The sequence below is a fragment of the Camelus bactrianus genome, chromosome 7 (assembly GCF_048773025.1).
Source record: "Camelus bactrianus isolate YW-2024 breed Bactrian camel chromosome 7, ASM4877302v1, whole genome shotgun sequence".
NCBI classification, from domain to species: domain Eukaryota; kingdom Metazoa; phylum Chordata; class Mammalia; order Artiodactyla; family Camelidae; genus Camelus; species Camelus bactrianus.
Genome location: NC_133545.1, coordinates 63,957,925 through 63,977,603, shown reverse-complemented (window position 1 = coordinate 63,977,603; position 19,679 = coordinate 63,957,925). Strand labels below are relative to the sequence as shown.

General features: G+C 37.6%; 1 protein-coding gene across 4 annotated transcripts in view; it reads left to right on the top strand.

Annotated features, from left to right (window-relative positions):
* CDK14 (cyclin dependent kinase 14) overlaps positions 1-19,679 on the top strand; it is a 610,838-nt gene that overhangs the window by 149,773 nt on the left and 441,386 nt on the right. The window contains exon 1 of one of the 4 annotated variants that reach the window (XM_045519923.2): positions 1,969-2,114. The exons of the other annotated variants lie outside the window; for them this stretch is intronic. The gene's annotated coding sequence lies outside the window, so the exon portion shown is untranslated. Of the gene's footprint in view, positions 1-1,968; positions 2,115-19,679 lie in introns of those variants that run through there. 4 annotated transcript variants of the gene reach the window in all.

Genomic DNA, 19,679 nt, shown 5'->3' with positions numbered 1-19,679 from the left:
TATTGGCATGTTGATAATGTGACACCAGGAACCGAAATAAAAAATCTGAAAAGGAGTATCTGACATGTTCAGAGCATTAGATTTTAAGGTATTATGTTTGTTTTCTTAAACTTTTTTCCAGTTTATTTTTTAAAAAGATAAAACACTTAAGCATTGTGCATGTCAATTCATTTTTAAGTAATTGTAAGGCAGAATCTCCACCTACCTTGCACTTGATTGGAAGGTCCAGCAGTGAAAGCTCCTCTAGAGCATCCAGCGTCCCTTGGAGACCTGATTAGGAAGGTGGTTCCAGTGATGATGTGCCTTCCTGGAGTTCTCAAGGCTTTTATTTAAGTCAGTTTATTATTATCTCTCACCATTGTATGAGAATGCAGCTCTTGAACCTGAAAATCCAGTGATAATTTCACCTGGAGGGTGAGTTACTGGGCATGTAGGAGAAGAGGGAAAGACCCCTGTCTCCCACTTTGCCGTCATCAGAAGTCCTGAAACCCCTTCTCATGCTGCCTGATATCAGACAGGAGTGTTACCGCATATTCACAGCCAGTTTTGCAGGGCTTCAGAGTTTACAAAACAGTTTCACATGTTGTTTCAGTCAGTTCTTGCAACAACTCTGTGAAGTAGTGGCTAAATATTTTCATCCTTGTTTTGGAGAGGGGAAAATTGCATTCCCAGAAAGTGAGTGCTGTGCCCCACCTGTTCTCTGTTCTCATGGTGGAGCTGGGCCTGAAACTGAGGTTTCCTGTTCTTCTACCCTCTCCCCATTATTGTGCTTCACCTGAGAGAGTCAAGATTTGAAGACATTGCATTCAGGATCAAATCAGGGGCAGTGTGTGACCTAAGAGCTCCAGTAATGTGGATTTCAAAATGGTAATTTTCTCTATGTTGCAATATTAATATGAATCACCCACTAATTTGTCCATTCAGATAAATGTATTTTATTTTCCATATTCCGTGACAGATTTATAGGTCTGAATACTTCATCTGACATAGCTGTGAAGAGCATAAATCCTATTTTGTATTTTTCAGATGCCTCAAGAGCCAACAGCTCAAACTTTAGTGGGAATGTAGGCCGTTTGGCTAAGAGAAAAGAAGGGAGAAGTGGCTAGCAACTATCCCCTTGGGAATAGGGAGAGAATACTTGTGACAGCATTACAAACTGGGGCAAAGGTTTGGTGAAACAGGAGGCCGCTTGTGGGAAGAATTCAATGTTAGATATGGATTCGAGCCCGTGTTCCACCATTTAGCACCTTTATTCCAGTGATCCGACCGTCTCTCCAGCCCCTGAGTCTCCGTATCCTCATCTGAGAGTAAAGGCTGTGAGGCAGTTTTGTGAACTGGGCCAGAAATCAGGACGCTAGTGTTGATCTGCCTGGTGTCATAAACCTGCAGTCACATCCAGGCTCCAACACTTCTTGGTTGTGTGATACTTTAACCTCTTCATGCTTCTTGAAACAGGGGCTAATAATCATACCTGCGTCATAGAGTTGGTAGGATCATGATCCTACGTGGATGCCTCACAGTAAATTCCTATCGAAAGTGAGTCGTTTTTCAGTGGTATAAGATAGGGAAGTACCTGATGCCTCTATGACGACTCAAAATGTTAGTTTCTTTTTCTCCTGTATGGATCTGCTGAGGTTAAGCCTAATGAAAGGAATTTTAAAAACCACAAGAATGTAACATTTTAATATTTGCATCAGACTGCATTTATGTAGTTATTGGCCTCATACCTTGGACATTTATTTTTTAAATGTGATATTTTTGTACTGTTAATCACTTAAAATACTGCGTTATATCATGTCTAGGAAACTCATTATAAGCCTTTCGAAGAGAGAAGGCTTTGTGATAAAAGCCAGCTGCCCAGACATTTCCACCCTCCTCACCCATCCCCCAGCAGACTGCAGAAGCAGTGTGTTGGCAGAGATCCAGATTTCCTAAGTGATGGGATTGTTCCCGGGCAGGGAATGAGAGGAATCTGCCCAGATTGGAGATGGCTTCGGCTCCTTTGCTTGCTGCATATTCGTAGCCTCACTCCCAAACTCACCGACCCAGCACCATTTTCCAGTGTTGGGGATGCTGTTTTGACACTGGTCTGTAAGGTCTTCATATTTAAAAAAGTAAGTTTTGAGTCTTCTTTTTAATCCCATGGAATTTTTCTGTTTCTCTTTGTACTGTGGAAGAAGAACCGGGAGTTCACTTTCACTTACAGTTTCATCTCTGCAGCTCCACAGGGTCAGCCCCTGGCGGTGCTCCACGTGTAGCACCTTTCTGGATCTAGTCAAGTTTTGAGATTGTGGTTTTACCTTCCCCAGTTGAGAGGTGGGAAGGTTTAGTTATTGGAGTAGCTCTGGCCAGGAAATTATTGGCTATTGTCAGTGGAATCTGTTTATTTTTTCCACTCCTCTGCATTCCTGGACCCTGAGAGAACTCATCACCACTGGGATTGCACTTCAGTTTGTATCAGCACCTCCCCTTGCTCTGTTTTTGTTAAATACTTGATAAGTCTCTCTTTGAATGTAAATTCAGGGACCCCGATTTCAGAAAGGGCTTTCCTCTCAGCAGTTGTTAAAATAAAAAGATCTGCTGAACACTTTCTGTCCCTTTTAAAATTTGCTGCCTCCTAAATACACTTTTTCTGCAGTTATTCTCAAGAATTTAGGATTTATCGATTTACATACTTTAAAAAAAATTTAAGATCTATATATGTCTAAGTCTAATGAGCGTCTAGGCCTATAGTATCTAGTAGAACTATAATGCAAGCCACGTTAAAATTTATTAGAAAATGAAAAATTTTCTAGTAGTCACATCAGTTTTAGTAGGTGACTTCAGTTTTAGCATGTTATTTAACCCAGTATATCAAAATATTATAATTTGGACATGTAGTCAATATAAAATTATTATTGAGGTATTTAACTTTTTTTTCGACTAAGTTTTCAAAATTCTCTTGTGTATATTTTACTTAACAGCATGTCTCAGTTTGGACTGCCACATTTCAGTCACTAGCCACATGTAGCTGGCAGCTACCTCATAGATCAGCAGAGGTCTACACTGCACCTTTTCGTATGTCTTGAAAAAGCACTGCACCGTACTGGCAATTATTTTTCCTTTAATGCCTTAGAAAATAGGCCTGAGTCTGTGCCTCCTGTCTTTGCCAGTAATTAACGTATATCTCGAGAGATTTCCTTTGTTAGAAAACCAATTGTGGGACAAAATAACCTGAAACGTGAATTAAAATGTAGCACGTGTCGAGTCACCTAAACAGTTGGCTGACTTATTGACTGCTAGTGATAAAAACTGCTTTGTCCTGTATGGTGAGAGTTAGCAGTCCGACCAAGACTCAGCGTTTAGCACCACTCCAGGATGTGTTCTCTCTCTCACATGGAAGCTGGGGAGCTCTGTTTCATGCTTCTGCCGTCTACTGCAAGGCTGTGAGTTGTTTGTGCTTGACACTCCGTTGTGCCCCTGGCCCCCATAACTGTTCAAGGTCATCAGGTTTAAAAGGTGAAAGATGGTTGGTCTTTACGATGCTTTATGTTTCATCTTGTGCACTTGTTTTTCTGGACTCCCTCAATTAACCTTCTTTGAGACGAAGGTTCTCGAGTATTAAGATCATTTAAAAATCTTCATAGTAAATGATTATGGCTGAATTTCAGTCATTGGAGGGTCTGTAGTCTAGTGTTTCTCAAACTTCAACTTGGATGTGAGTCACCTGGGGGTATCGTTAACAGACTTTGATGCAGTAAGTCTGAGGCTGAGATTTTGCATTTCTCAAAAATCTTCTGGTGATGCTGGTGTTGCCAGTCCACAGAGCACACTTGGAGCAGCAAGGATCTTGTGCTGTGATCGCAAAATGCCAATGTTTGATAAGTTTTTATCAGCCTGCAATAAAAAGAGAAAAATAATAATGTAGTGAGTAAGGTTTTCCACTACACTAAAAGCACTCTTGTGTTTTATCTGTTTTTTAAAAAGTCAGAAATAACTTCTTTCCCGCCTTCTGTTACCATGGTGATTGTAAATGGTAGTTATTATTGTTTAAAAAATGATCTTTCATGGCAAAATTAAAAAGCTGACAAACTTAAGTCTCCAAGTTAATAAAAAAGAGATACTTTTACTGATCCACGAACTTCTAGTCTGATGCCACCCCCTTATCTAAATTACTAGTTTATTAATTTTCTTTCATAGCACTTTCAGTCTATTGTAGGGACATAGTTACTTGGGTAGTTGTTTAATGTCATTTTCTCCACTGTGTCCAAGCTCTGTTTTTTCACCACTTTGTCCCTAGTACTTGGCCCAGGTCTGGTGCCTCTTTGTTTTCAGCCAGTACTTCTAGGACAGCTTTATTCAGCAGGTCTCAGTGGCAGTGGTACTGCTTCTTCACGGAGTGTTTTGAAAGTTGGTGGGAACTGACTTTAGTTGTCCAAAAGAATGGAGTGCCCACTGATGTTTGGTGGGTGGAGAGCAGGAGGTGCTAGACATTTTGCAGTATACAGAGCAATAGCCAACCATGTGAAAGCTTATTATGTGCATTCTGCAAAATCTTAGAATATCACTATTGGAGAGTCAGTTGTTAAAAAAAAAGAACCTTTCTATGATTACCTGAGCCAAAAACCTAACCCCATTTAGCATATAAAGACCCAAAATTTCTTTGACCCAGTTTTAATATATTCTGAAATTTTCAGGAATGTAACTGCCAAATACTTCAGAAGTTGTACTTGGATTTATTAGTAACTTTCCAAAGATATGTCCACCGTTTTGGCAAATCCCAAGACCTGTAGCAGTGCTTGGTATTTGAATTGTACCTGTACACATTTGTGGGCAGTATTAGGATTATGAATATACCTTTATGTGTATACACACACACACATAGCTTTTATTTAAAAATACCCAATAAAAAGTGTTGAAAATACTCAAGTGAATGAATTTTACTTCTTTTAAATTCAAATATACTCATTAAAATTCATTGCAAGCATTTTACATAATTAAATCATTTAGTGTAGTCATGCCTATTTGCATCTTAGAATATGTATACACATAATTTACACACATGAAAGACAGTAAAAGCTACTCGCCTTTATTTGCCTTTATATTGCAGTTTTCTCCATTCCTCTGTGTGTATACACTCTGTGGATTCCAAAGGTTTGCTACCAAAAGCTGGTCTGATAGGGTTGGGAACCCCTGTTCTTGTGGAAGTATCAAAGATTTGACTTTTTTTTCCAAGCCGCTCACTTAATGCCTCTGAATTCATTAGCTGCTCTGCATCGTAAAAGTAATAGCAAATGATTCGTGAATGACTGAACGTGGAAAAATGCCCTACCTTACTTGGTGACTTCTTGCCTGGAGCTCCTCAGAAAGGCAGCATGCCCACCTGAGTAGGCATGAAGAGGGTGTAGAGAGTGCTGGTCGTGGCGGCGAGGCTGTCCTATGAGTTAAAGTTCAAATTTGTCTAGTAAATAAAAGGAGAGTATGTTTTAGCTTTCCAGGAAGAATTTAAGATTTTTAGACCAGGGGTCACTATTGTAAAAATTTTTTGACAGTTACATTTGTCTATTCCAGAGTGATTAACAACAAAATCCATTAAGACTCATGGGCTGGGGAGATGTGTGTCTTGCTCAGCAGTTGGCTTGACTGGGCCACCACGCACAAAGGCCAAAGAGGAGTACACAGCACACACTTGGTGCCAGGAAAGGCTCCTGGGACTGAGTTGGAGAAAGATGGCAACAGGTTCTACTGCAGAAAGCCCCTTCAAGCACAGATCATTCGAGTAGGCTTAGGTCTGGCTAGAATGTTGCTCATTAATTGGAACTAGAAAGATAATGGGAGGCTCAAGGATAATTAGCACTGGGAAAAGTTCACTGAAGGTGAATCCACTTATAACAGAGATCAACATTTCATGATTGACATACATATAAGGTTTGATTGGAATTTGGTCTTTTAGAAAGTAACTGATAATCATGAAAATAAAGTTCATTCTAAGTTTTTCTTTGCAACTAATTAGAAAAAAAAATGTGCTGATCAGTAGGAAAAAGAAATCAGTTAAGGTTTTTGGGAATAATTATTCCTGAAAGTTGTGTAATAACACATATGCTGTCCTTTGTTTAAGTATAATCATAAAGAGGGTCCTGTTTATTGACTTCTATTTTTCTAAAAATAAAAATTTAAAAATTTGGTAATCATTTCATTCTCTTCTAAAGCATCTATAAAATTGTAGCTTTTTAAATCTTTAATTATAAAGAGAATCCTGAGATCCTCATTTTCTGTGGACTTGTATATGACAAGCAGTTTTCCAAAATGACTTGAATTAATCTCATGAAATATTGTCTATTTGGCAAGATTTGTAGTGGGTTTGTTTGAATTTTAGTGTCACTGCAGGAAGGGTAGATAGGGAGGAATATTTGACTGTGGAACTTATTTTGTAAGTCGTCAGTTCTCCAGAGGAAGTTTTTGAATTATGACAACCTAAGTTTGGGGATAAATATTTGGGACACAAATCCCCTTATAACCCTCAGATTCTTTGTGTATTTTGTGATGCCAGTTAGGTGACAGAATCAAGGGCTGAAGTGTGTTTATCTTCCGTGTGTCTATCATAGAGTCTTATGTAAGGTGAGCTATTAAAAAATGCTTTCTGAGTGGGTTTTGAATATCATGAATTTATATTCTTCTATGATTTCATATTTGCAGAGTTTCAGTTGCCGAAGGTTGCCATGATAAAATTTAGACTAACATTTTTTATGTTATACTTTATAAAGTAACATTTTCAGCAATAATCTGAATTATGACTTAACTGTTTACTTCAAAGAGAACAGTTTGTTCCCTGAAATTAATAATAATTGAAAAAAAACCCACACTAGATAGCATCTGTGCAGGGATCTTTCCCCTCAGTTATGAATCATGACCAAAGAGAGGCCTTGTAAATTATGAATATTCAGAAAACAATGAGGCATATTCTCCTGTTACAAAGATAACACTGGAGTTAATGGAAGCGCCATATGCCTAGGGGGAGATGTCATCAAGACAAACATGTAGTTTGTCAAAGTGACGTTTAGACGAGGGTAAGCAATATTAACCCAGTCATAAGCTCTTGTCAACTTTAAGTCTGTTTTTAAAAGTAGCTATTTTAGGCTTATTTGTGTATCGCTGTCGAGTGTAGCAAGTGATTTGAAGCCATCAAACTTTAGAGTAAAGGATAGAAAATTACATAAAATTTATCAGCATTTGGATTTCTTCTTACCAACTGCTTCACACAAACCTTCTTGATTATTATGTGAATTATCTTGACTGCTTTGACCCATCGTATTTTATTATGAAATACAGGAGAAAGCAAGCTACTTTATCCATCTAAGGTACCACTTCCATCCTGTATAGAAAGAGGTGTTAGAAAATAGAGACTGTGTAATATAACAAGTATTTGTTATTAGCAGTCACCCAAAGGAGTATAAGACCCTCTGATGCAGCTGCCACACAACTGGGTAACGTGTACACTTAGGGAAGTACAGGAAGGCTTTCCAAGAGGTGTGTCGGCCTGGATGGTTTTAAGGGAATCTCTTTCCAGATCCTTAACTTTGATGTGTAACTTTGATGTGTTCTTTCTGAAAATTGATCTTCCTGAAAACACACACTTGGTCTGGGCGTCATGTGGAATCTTTTTTCCCACCTTTTCTTCTACCATAGCCTTCTCTTGTTTCACAAAAAACACTATTCTCCACCCACAGTCTTACTGTTGAGCCTAGGTTTTCAAAGCCCTGATCATCAAATGAAGGACCAGTTCATAGTTTTGATGTCTGGTAAATTTTAGTGCCTCTTAATTTTCTCCAACTGCATCCACTTTATTTTTTTTTAATTTGGTCTTTATTTTATTTTTTTAAACATTTTTTATTGATTTATAATCATTTTACAATGTTGTGTCAAATTCCAGTGTTCAGCACAATTTTTCAGTTACACATGAACATATATATATTCATTGTCACATTTTTTTCTCTGTGAGCTACCATAAGATTTTGTGTATATTTCCCTGTGCTATACAGTATATCTTGTTTATCTATTCTACAATTTTAAAATCCCATCTATCCCTTCCAACCCTCCACCCCCTTGGCAACCACAAGTTTGTATTCTATGTCTGTGAGTCTATTTCTGTTTTGTATTTACGCTTTGTTGTTGTTGTTGTTGTTGTTGTTGTTTTTATTTTTTAGATTCCTTATATGAGTGATCTCATATGGTATTTTTCTTTCTCTTTCTGGCTTACTTCATTTAGAATGACATTCTCCAGGAGCATCCATGTTGCTGCAAATGGCGTTATGTTGTCAGTTTTTATGGCTGAGTAGTATTCCATTGTATAAATATACCACATCTTCTTTATCCAGTCACCTTTTGGTGGACATTTAGGCTGTTTCCATGTTTTGGCTATTGTAAATAGTGCTGCTATGAGCATTGGGGTGCAGGTGTCATCCTGAAGTAGGGTTCCTTCTGGATATAAGCCCAGGAGTGGGATTTCTGGGTCATACGGTAAGTCTATTCCTAGTCTTTTGAGGAATCTCCACACTTTTTTTACAGTGGCTGCACCAAACTGCATTCCCACCAGCAGTGTAGGAGGGTTCCCTTTTCTCCACAGCCTCTCCAGCATTTGTCATTTGTGGATTTTTGAATGACGGCCATTCTGACTGGTGTGAGGTGATACCTCATTGTAGTTTTGATTTGCATTTCTCTGATAATTAGTGATATTGAGCATTTTTTCATGTGCCTTTTGATCATTTGTATGTTTTCCTTGGAGAACTGGTTGTTTAGGTCTTCTGCCCATTTTTGGATTGGGTTGTTTATTTTTTTCTTATTGAGTCATATGAGCTGCTTATATATTCTGGAGATCAAGCCTTTGTCGGTTTCATTTGCAAAAATTTTTTCCCGTTCCGTAGGTTGTCTTTATGTTTTACTAATGGTTTCCTTTGCTGTGCAGAAGCTTGTAAGTTTCATTAGGTCCCATTTGTTTATTCTTGCTTTTATTTCTTCTAGGAGAAAATTTTTGAGATGTATGTCAGATAATGTTTTGCCTATGTTTTCTTCTAGGAGGTTTATTGTATCTTGTCTTATGTTTAAGTCTTTGATACATTTTGAGTTGATTTTTGTATATGGTGTAAGGGAGTGTTCTAGCTTCATTGTTTTACATGCTGCTGTCCGGTTTTCCCAACACCATTTGCTGAAGAGACTGTCTTTATTCCATTGTATATTCTTGCCTCCTTTGTCGAAGATGAGTTGACCAAAAGTTTGTGGGTTCATTTCTGGGCTCTCTATTCTGTTCCATTGGTCTATATGTCTGTTTTTGTACCAATACCATGCTGTCTTGATGACTGTAGCTCTATAGTATTGTCTGAAGTCTGGGAGAGTTATTCCTCCAGCCTCTTTCTTTCTCTTCAGTAATGCTTTGGCAATTCTAGGCCTTTGATGATTCCATATAAATTTTATTATGATTTGTTCTAGTTCTGTGAAATATGTCCTGGGTAATTTGATAGGGATTGCATTAAATCTGTAGATTGCCTTGGGCAGTGTGACCATTTTAACAATATTGATTCTTCAATCCAAGAGCATGGGATATCTTTCCATTTTTTTAAAGTCTTCTTTAATTTCCTTCATCAATGGTTTATAGTTTTCTGTGTATAATTCTTTCTCCTCCTTGGTTAGATTTATTCCTAGGTATTTTATTACTTTGGGTGTTATTTTAAAGGGGATTGTTTCTTTACTTTCTTTTTCTGTTGATTCGTTGTTAGTGTAAAGAAATGCAACTGATTTTTGAACGTTAATCTTGTAACCTGCTACCCTGCTGAATTCTTTGATCAGCTCTAGTAGTTTTTGTGTGGACCTTTTAGGGTTTTCTATATATAGTGACATGTCGTCGTTATATAGTGACACTTTTACCTCTTCTTTTCCAATTTGGATCCCTTTTATTTCTCTCTCTTGCCTGACTGCTGTGGCTAGGACTCCCAGGACTATGTTGAATAGGAGTGGTGATAGTGGGCATCCTTGTCTTGTCCCAGATTTTAGTGGGAAGCTTTTGAGTTTTTCACTGTTGAGTACTATGCTGGCTGTAGGTTTGTCATATATAGCTTTTATTATGTTGAGATATGTTCCCTCTATACCCACTTCGGCGAGAGTTTTTATCATAAACGGGTGTTGAATTTTATCAAATGCTTTTTCTGCATCGATTGAGATGATCATGTGGTTTTTGTCCTTTCTCTTGTTGATGTGATGTATTACATTGATTGATTTGCGTATGTTGAACCAGCCTTGTGTCCCTGGGCTGAACCCCACTTGGTCATGATGTATAATCTGTTTCATGTGTTGTTGGGTTCTATTTGCTAATATTTTGGTAAGGATTTTGACCCATCCACTTTATTAAAGAGTGCATTACCAATGAAATTTATTCCTTATGTTTAATGATTATTTATTATGGTAAATATTATGCTTTCTATGTCCTATTAATAATTATAGTGTAATTATAGATAATTGTAATAAAAATACAAAAATAAAAATATAGAAATAATTACAATAACTAAATCCAGAATAAAAATATTAACGCTTAGAGTTTTGTGGTCACAGGAAATCAAAGGCATTTACAAATTTAAAGTATGTATGAAACTTTTTGTTGCAAGGAAGTACAATAGAGTGTTAATAAATCAGTAAAAGACTTTCAAACATGAATATATTAGAGTGAAATTCTGAAGGGAAAGAGGAATGAAATATCATTTCCATGAGAAAGGGTATGATGTAAATCTTCCTAGTCCTGTTCATGTATGCTTTATATGGAGTATGGTGGGAATGAAATCTCCATCATATTTAAGCTTTTCCGGACATATTAAAAAAAATAGTGCTCAGAAAGTGAAAAGACAGTCCACAGAATGGAAGAAGATTTTGGTACATCATATGTTTGTTAAGGAGTGAGTATCCAGAATATATAAAGAACTAATACAACTCAATAACAAAATGACAGTCCTATTAAAAATTGTCAAAGGGTCTGAAAAGACATTTCTCCAAAGAAGATATACAGGTGGCTAATAAAAATATGAAAAGATGCTCAACATTATTAGCCGTCAGAGAACTGCAAGTCAAAACCTCACACCTACTAGGATGTCTAAAAGAAAAATAATTACAAATGCTGGTGAAGGTGTGATTCAGCTGCTTTTGAAAACAGTTTGTGGTTCCTCAAATAGTTAAACATAGAGTTATGATATGATTCAGTAATTCCACTCCTCAGTATACACCCAAGAGGAATGAAAATATGTCCACACACAGACTGTTCATTGCAGCATTGTTCCTAATGGCCAAGCAGTGAGAACAATCCAAATGCCCATAGACTGATGAATGGATAAATAAAATGTGGTGTATCTATACAATAGAATGCTATTAGTTAATAAAAAGCAATGCAGTATTGATAGATGCTGAAACATGAATAAACTTTGATAACATGCTGAAAGAAAGAAGTCAGTCACAAGGAACTATGTATTGTGTGGTTCCACTTATACAAAATTTCCAAAACAGATAAATCTGTAGATACAGAAAGTGGCTTGGTGGTTGCCTAAGGCTGGATAGGAGGGTGATGAGAGGATTGGGAACTCACAGCTAAGGAGTGTGGAGTTTCACTTTGAGGTAGTGAAAATGTCCTAAAATTTATGTGTTGCCATTTGCACGACTTTGTGAATATATTAAAAGCCACTTTAAATGACTAAATTGTATGGCATGTGAATTATACTTTAATAGAGCTGTTTAAAAAATAATTGTTCTATTTTTAAAATGTCAGCGGTAGCAATATGGTAGAAATGGCATAATTTGTATCCTTTAAATAAACATGGTGAACTGTTGCAGATGTAACCTTAAAAACTGAAAAAAAAATTTCACCATATTTCTGTAGGCTTAAATGATCAGTTTTTTGGTTGCATTCTATTTCATTGAGTTGATGCAGGATACCTTGCTCATTCTCTTCCTCTATAAGGACTGTCTCGTATTTTTGACTTAAAGAATGAAAATTACTATACATTTTAGTCCCCCCCCCCCGGCTGTTTCCCTTAGATAAAATTCTACATGACTGTTAGGAATGAATAGGTTGCTGAGATTTTTAATAGGTATGGCCATTTTTTTTTTTCTGAAGGGTTAAACCAATTTTTATCATTTAAAATAAAATTTTACTCTTTTGTTAAGAGTAATGTGCCCCTACCATAGTCGAAGTTCCTTTAAATTGTGTTTATTTGACTAAATAAATTGGTTTTAAACCTATTATTACCTCATCAATAATGAGCATTTTTTTTTTATTCGGTGAGCGTTTACTGAATTCCCACTCTGTGTCAGGACTTGTGCTAGATACTGGAGATACAAAGGTGAGAAAGACTTATTTAGCCTGTGAACTAAAAAAAAAAAAAAAAAAAAAAAAAAATCCCACATCTCATGGAGATATAATTAATTTTAGTAGGTAAAATGAGCTCTTTGATTAAAGTATAAAAAGGAGTTTGAGAAGGAACATGGAACCAGTATAGGAGGGAGGTTATATATTTGTGCAGCTTGAAAGATGAACCAGCCTTTGCCTGGAGGAAAGATGAAGGGCAACGAGAGGGCATCCTAGGGAGAGAGTGAATTATAGACACAGCCACCAAACGCTGTGATGTGGACAAGGAGGTCCCAGAGGTTCCCTATGGCTGAAGAATTGTCAGCTCCTTCGTGTTTCCTATTTGTTCATTAGTACATGCAGTTGTTTTTATTTTTAGTATGCTTCCATTCTTTGTATTCCATTCAAATGTTAATATTTTTTATTATGAAAAAATTGCACTGTAATCTTTACATTTCTATCATAGAATGGAAGATTTTAAAAGACTGTACAGTAAGTATAGGTATAGTTACATAAAATTTAATTTAGTCTTCATTTGAATGAGTCACAAAGAGCCATGCTTACCAGTGTCGCTGGTAGGCTCAGATGTGAGTTGTTTTGGAGCTGGTGTGTTTTGGGGTCTGGCAGCAACCTGAGGTGGAGATGAAGGTGTGTTGTCTCCATTAACTATGTATGAACAGCATGAGTTTTGTACCACAGTGTTTGTAGGTTCATGATTATCTATTCCATTAGTCCCTTCAGCAGCCAACGTGGTGGTTGTCCTTGCGGAAGGCTCTCCATTTTCATGTAAGGCATCACCATTTTGCTGTATTTCTATGGTTGGAAATGAGCTGCAGTTTGTTATGTTTTCTTGCTCAATCACCAGGCCATCGAGCACAATGGTTAATTCACCAGTTTGCACTACACCATTCTTGGTTTCCAAGAAAAGTTTTAATTGTTCTTTCATTCTTTCCAATTTTCTATTGTGTACTGAGTGCTTGTTTCAGATCTGTCGTTGCTCTCCCTAATAAAGCATCTGCTTTTAAAGTGTGGTGACTCCAAACTCGAAACTCCAACGTGGTCTGTGGGGTCACATTTACGGTTAGCTGCTCATCCCACTTTGGATTAGAAGAACTACTAGATTTTTCTGTTTTCTTACCTTCTCCATCTACAACTACTTCTGTATATATTGCTGTTCCAAACCAGTTATTTTTTCTTTTTAGTTTGGCACTAGAAACAGTTACCTGTAGCTGTAACCTTCCACTGTGGTTACTATTACTAGTATCAGACCTTGGTGAAGCAGTGGCCATGTCCCAAAATTCAGCTTAAACTCTGTACCAGGAACTGTTCTAGACACTGTGGATATAAAGCTGAGTAAGACACGATTCCTTCTTTCAAGGAGCTTATAGTCTAGAGAGGAGACAAACCCGGCGCGAAGCCGTTGGCTCCCGGCGGCCACGGCTGCGGAGCCTCCTCCAGCGGCCGGCGGCCTCAGCCCTCCAAGCCCAGGATCGCCATCTCCCCGGGGGCGCAGCGGCGGCCCCGCCAGCCCAGGCCGCCTGCAGCGACTTGGAACCCGCACGCCGCGCTCGCCCAAATATTAATATTAATATTAATTTTTGTCATGTTTAAGACAAACATTTTATTTTGGTCTGTTTTTGACTCTTTATCATAATTACTTTTAATTTTTACATTCTTATCACATAGAATTATGATTACTTGTTTAAATGTGCACCAGTGGAAATTTCTTAATTCATAAGATTATGGATTTGACTGATCCAGCAGCAGGAAAATCTCATTTCTGAAAATGTCTTCCCCACTATGTGGTGAGAAGAGTTGTGAAATGCATGTGGAGCCCATGTTTCCCACACCAGTTCTTTCCCTGTCTGACCCCTTAATGATAGATTATACAGCCTGATATTATTCTGAGTGTTGAGTCAGGAAGCCAGAGCACAATTTCTCTCTCTGTCTCTCTCTTTTTCCTTCCGTCTTTCCTGGTCAGGTGGCTTCATTTATTTGACCCAGATTGCCAAACCAGCAACCTTATTCTCTATGGGTCTGTGGCAGCAGTAAAGAGACAAACTTGTTCACATCTCAACAGCCTGAGATTTTTATTCTTTCAGTAATATAGTAGATACTAAGGTGTGACAGAATCAAAATATAATGGAAGGGAAATTGGCTATAGATTGAATTGTGTCCTCCCCCAGTTCCTGTGCTGAAGCCTTAACCTCCAATGTGACTATATTTGGAGGTGGAGCCTTTATGGAAGTAATTAAGGTTAAATGAGGGTATAAGGTTAGGCCCTGATCTGGTAGGACTGGTGTCCTTATAAGAATGAGAGGAGACACCAGAGAGCTTGCTCTCTCTCCCCACTGTGTGAGGGCACAATGAGAAGGTGATCATCTGCAAGCTAGGAAGGGAGCCCTCACTGGAAATTGAACTCTGCCGGATGTTGGTCTTGGACTTTCCAGCCTCCAGAGCTGCGAGACAATACATTTCTGTTGTTTAGGCCAACCAGTCTTTGGTATTTTCTTATGGTGGTCCAAGCAGTCTAAAACAGGAATAATGATGATAATAATAATAATCAAAACAATTATTGATTGATTTATATATGTTAGTTTTTGATTTCCTTACAGCAAAGTATGAGTTAAGTCACATATTTATTTCCACTTTACAGGTGGGGAATCTGATGATTAAATAACTTGTCTCAGGTCTCAGTGCTGGGAAAGAAATCTGTGAATCCCTGTTGAGCTTATGTCCAAGTTGAGGAAACAGCTTTATGTAGTGTATGTTAAGGGGAAAAAGACCCAACAATAACCACACGTAGATTACAGAGTGTTTCCTGCTCACGTAGGCTTGGGAAACTTACCTCCTCTGTTTGGTGGATGCACATTTAATATTCAAGTCTCTGAGAAATTCTTCAGTGAAGAAAGCTGTTTAACTTTACCCTCATTTTTCTTAGATCACTTCCTAGGGGTGCCCTCAGTGATTCTCTGTGGAGCACCATTCTTTGGGCACCCACTTGGGCAGTACAGCCCAGACTGGTCATGAGATCTCTGCATTGGCTACCAAAGGCCTATTTAATTTACAGTGTACCTAAATATTTGTTGAGCATGGATACTTACCACAATTTATTGAATTTTAAAATGTAATGAGACTAAAAGTTTGTGTTACTTTGAAAAATTCAATTGAATTAGCTTTATTTTTGCATAAAGATTAGGCAAAACCCACGAGGTGGAAAGTTATGAACTTTAGACATCTTGACTCTAAGAAATGAAAGTAGTTGCCTTTATAAAAATAAGCTCCTTTGATTTTGGTGAGAGCATGTATGTGGCAGGCATTTTGTAGGAAGGGATGAGGGTCCTGATCTTAATAAATTTACATTGTACAGAGATCTGGAGATTAGGGGTTACTTGTGTCATTTTCAACATATATATATATCTTCACAAATTATTATAGTTGGAAGATTCTCTGCATAACATGACGTTGGGCACTTGGCCTTTTCTTGATAAATAAGCCCTCAGCTTTTTCAGGTATTAGTGTTTTGATTATAGAAACTAACTTTGGGCCTACGCTTGGTCAACAGTTTATCAGTCTGCAACTTCATTTTGTTTCCAATTACTAAAAGAATGGTTTTTCTTTAAACCTTAAAATGATTTAAAATCTCCAAAGAGACTGGTTAAAAGTGGTTCTACAGTTTTCCCCCCTTTTTTTCTGTAACTCAAATGAAGTTTTAGAATTCTAGACATTTGCCAGGTTTGAACTGAAAAAGAAGCTGACCACCTGGGTGAAGGTGTTGGTAGAATTGTTTGGGGGAGGCTTCAGTCTGGTTTCATGATAGCGTTGCTTGAATAATTTTTTAGGAAAATTCTGGGTATTTTCTTTCTTTTTTAATAGGTCATAGCACATATTTGATAACACTTAAATGACTGTTTTTAGACAGCTATAGTTTCTTTACGTTAGATGAACAAAAGTGCCCTCATCTCTCAGCAAATACAAGCCCATTTTAAGACGGGAAGTTCTCCTCTTTAGCATATTGGCCCAAAGAGAAAAAGAATGTTCGTTTTGAATGCAGTGTCCCTGCTGTGTCACACACCCTGAGAATAATTAACCACCACTTACTAGGCTTCTTTTAAGCAGATCATTGATCTGGGAAGTGCTCACTTTGTCCCAGCAAGGGTTTGGTCAGTGGAGAAGAAAATCGTGCCTGACGTTTATGGGTAGAGGTGGTCGTGGGGGCAGCCAGCGTTTTGACAGCAGTTGTGTGCTCTGGATAACTCCCCCCAGTTAATAAAATGAATGCGGACTTCTTTTGATTTCTTTAACCTTGCCACTCCTTGCCTAAACATTCAAAGAAAGGCAATTCTATTATATTTCATGATTTACAAAGCTTAGGATCAGAAGATGTTCATCTCATGGACGCCTCTAGTCATTGAGTTAGTGGTTTACATTAAGATGACCAGAGAGCTCTCGTCCCCCATTTAGTGAGAGGCACACTGACAGTGCGAAGGACCTTTATTCTCTCAAAGATGATTTTTAACAGTTGAATGTGCGTGTGAGTGTCTTAAGCCCAAAGACAGCCCCTGGCTACTTTGATGGACTGCATTATAAATTAGTTAGAAAGTAGCTATCACTTAACCTTTATTTTTTTCCTTTTTTTCTTCTTTCTGCATTAAGCTTTTTTCCCTACTTAAAAAAAATAAAAAATAAAGTGTATGCATACAGTACAGAAGAGCATCCCATAAAAAGATTTCCTCCTCCCAAGTCCCTAGCACCTCTTCTTAGTGACAACTAAGAACAGCATTTTAAAACTCCTTCCATCTTGAACTCATCTACAAAACAGAAACAGACTCGCAGACGTAGAAAACAATTTTTTGGTTCCTGGGGGACAGAGAGTAGGAAGGGATAAATTTGAGTGTTTGAGATTTGCAAAGGTTAACACTATATATAAACATAGATTAAAAAATAAATTTCTTTTGTATAGCACAGGAAACTATGTTCAATATCTTGTAATAACCTTTAATGACAAAGAATATGAAAACGATTATATGTGTATATATATACACACACACACACACACATATATATGCATAACTGGTACATTATACTGTACACCAGAAATTGACACATCATAACTGATTATACTTCAGTTAAAAAAAAAAAAGGAAAAAACTTCTTCCAGACATTTTCTATGCTTATAGGTCTTCCACCAGTTTTATACTAATAGGACATATCTTGTTTTTCTTCCTGACAATGTATCTTGAGGGTGTTTCATATCAGTCCATATATAGATACAGCTTATTCGGTTCATAGAGTGCATGCTATTCATTGTATAGTTGCACCACAATCTATTTACCGATTTAAAAAATTGGTGAACATTTAGATCATTTATAGGATTTTGTCCTTACAGAAGAGAATGGATCATTTTGTTCACAGCTCGAAGTGCTGTGTCATGTGGGCTATGGGCAGTTAAAATTTTAATATATATTGCCCAAATTGCCTTTCAAAGAGAATGCACTGATTCACACCCCCACCCACATTGTCTGTTTCTCCACCCTTTGCCCTGATGTGTTTTCTGAAACGCAGATTTTCCCAATCTGGCACATGAAAATTAATGCTTTACTAGTTTCTTTAAATTTGCATTACTTTATTAGTTAGGCTGTACATCTTTTCTTTTTAAGTTTATGATCCATTTTTAAAAATTTTAATTTTTTTATTGAAGTATAGTTGATTAACGATGTTTCAGGTATATAGCAAAATGATTCAGTTATACATATATATTTGGAAAAATATATATTCTTTTTTCAGATTCTTTTCCACTATAGGTTATTATAAGATCATGAATATAGTTCCCTGTGCTATGCAGTTGGTCCTTGTTGTTTGTCTATTTTATATATAGTAGTGTGTGTCTGTTAATCCCAAATTCCATGTTTATTCCTCCTCTCCCCGCCTTTCTCTTTTGGTAACAGTTAGATTGTTTTCTATGTTTGTGAGTTATGAGCCATTTTAATTCTTTTTTTTTTCCCCTGTGAACTCCAGGCTACTTTCAGTACTTAGTTATACCTGATGAGAATTACTGCACAGTTTTGAAGGGGATACCCAGAGACTTGTGTCTTAGAACCTTCTTAGTGTGATTATAAACCTTGTAGGTCATCATCCAGTTGGTGTAAGAAGTACTTTATAACATTTGATCGTCTGCTTGAATGCTTCCAGTATTAAAGAGGCTTAAAACCTCATGGGCATCTAATTCCTCTGTTGGCTTAGTTGACAGAAAATTCAAGATATGTTAAAAGAGTAGTAGGCTAGAGAGGGTGGGAGCAACTGGACTCTTTAAATAAACCACATTAATGAAGCTAAAGATTCTTTCAGGGCCAATCAGGGGACCAGGAGCAGTGCATGTGAAGTGAACCTTGTCCGTTGACTAAGGAATGAGAGAATATATGAGAGCCCGGGGAGGGCTTTTTGAGGGTATGCTAGTTATCTGTTGCTTCGTAATAAGTTATAAAACTTAATGCCTTAAAACAACAATAAACATCTATTACCTCACAGAGCCACAGGAGGTTGGTCAGGAATTTGGGAGCAGCCTTGCTGGGTGGTCCTGGCTCTGGGTGTCTCAGAGGTTGTAGTTGAGATGTTGGAGCTGTCATCATCTGAAGGCTCGACTGGGCCTGGGGTATGTTTACCCCATGGCTCACCACCACAGCTGTTGGCAGAAGGCCTTAGTTGCCATATAAATACCTCTGTGGAGGTGCAGAGAATGTCCTCACATTCTGATGGCTAGCTTCTCCCAGAGTGAATAATTGGAGAGAAAGCAAGATGAAAGCTACAGTATCTTTTCTGACTCAGAAGTCATGCATGGTCTCTTTTGCAGTTTCCTTGTGGTTACACAGGTCAGCCATATTCAGTATGGGAGAGGACTACACATGAGTGTGGGTTCTGGAAGGCAGGGATCACAGGGGGCTTTCTTGGAGAATGACCCCTCACCTTCTGACCCCTAAACTCAGATCTCTCTTAACAAAATGCAAAACAAAATGCATGCATTGTTCTCAGGGCCCCCAAATCTTATCCCAGTACAGAGGCCAACTCTTTGTGTAGAATTAGGAGTTACTCAAACAGATTTTGGAAGTGCTAGGAGTCTATTAAGAACTTTCTTTTGTTGGAAGACAGTTATATTTGGCTAGTGTTCTGATTATAACTATTTCTTTATACTTTCTCCTATGAAATTTCTGGCCCAAATGAATAGGAAATAGATTTATAATCTTGACAGAGGAAAGGAATTTTACTGAAATATTCCAACTTGTTTTTAGTTAGAAAAGCTTCATGACATTCAGTAGTTTTCCAAAAA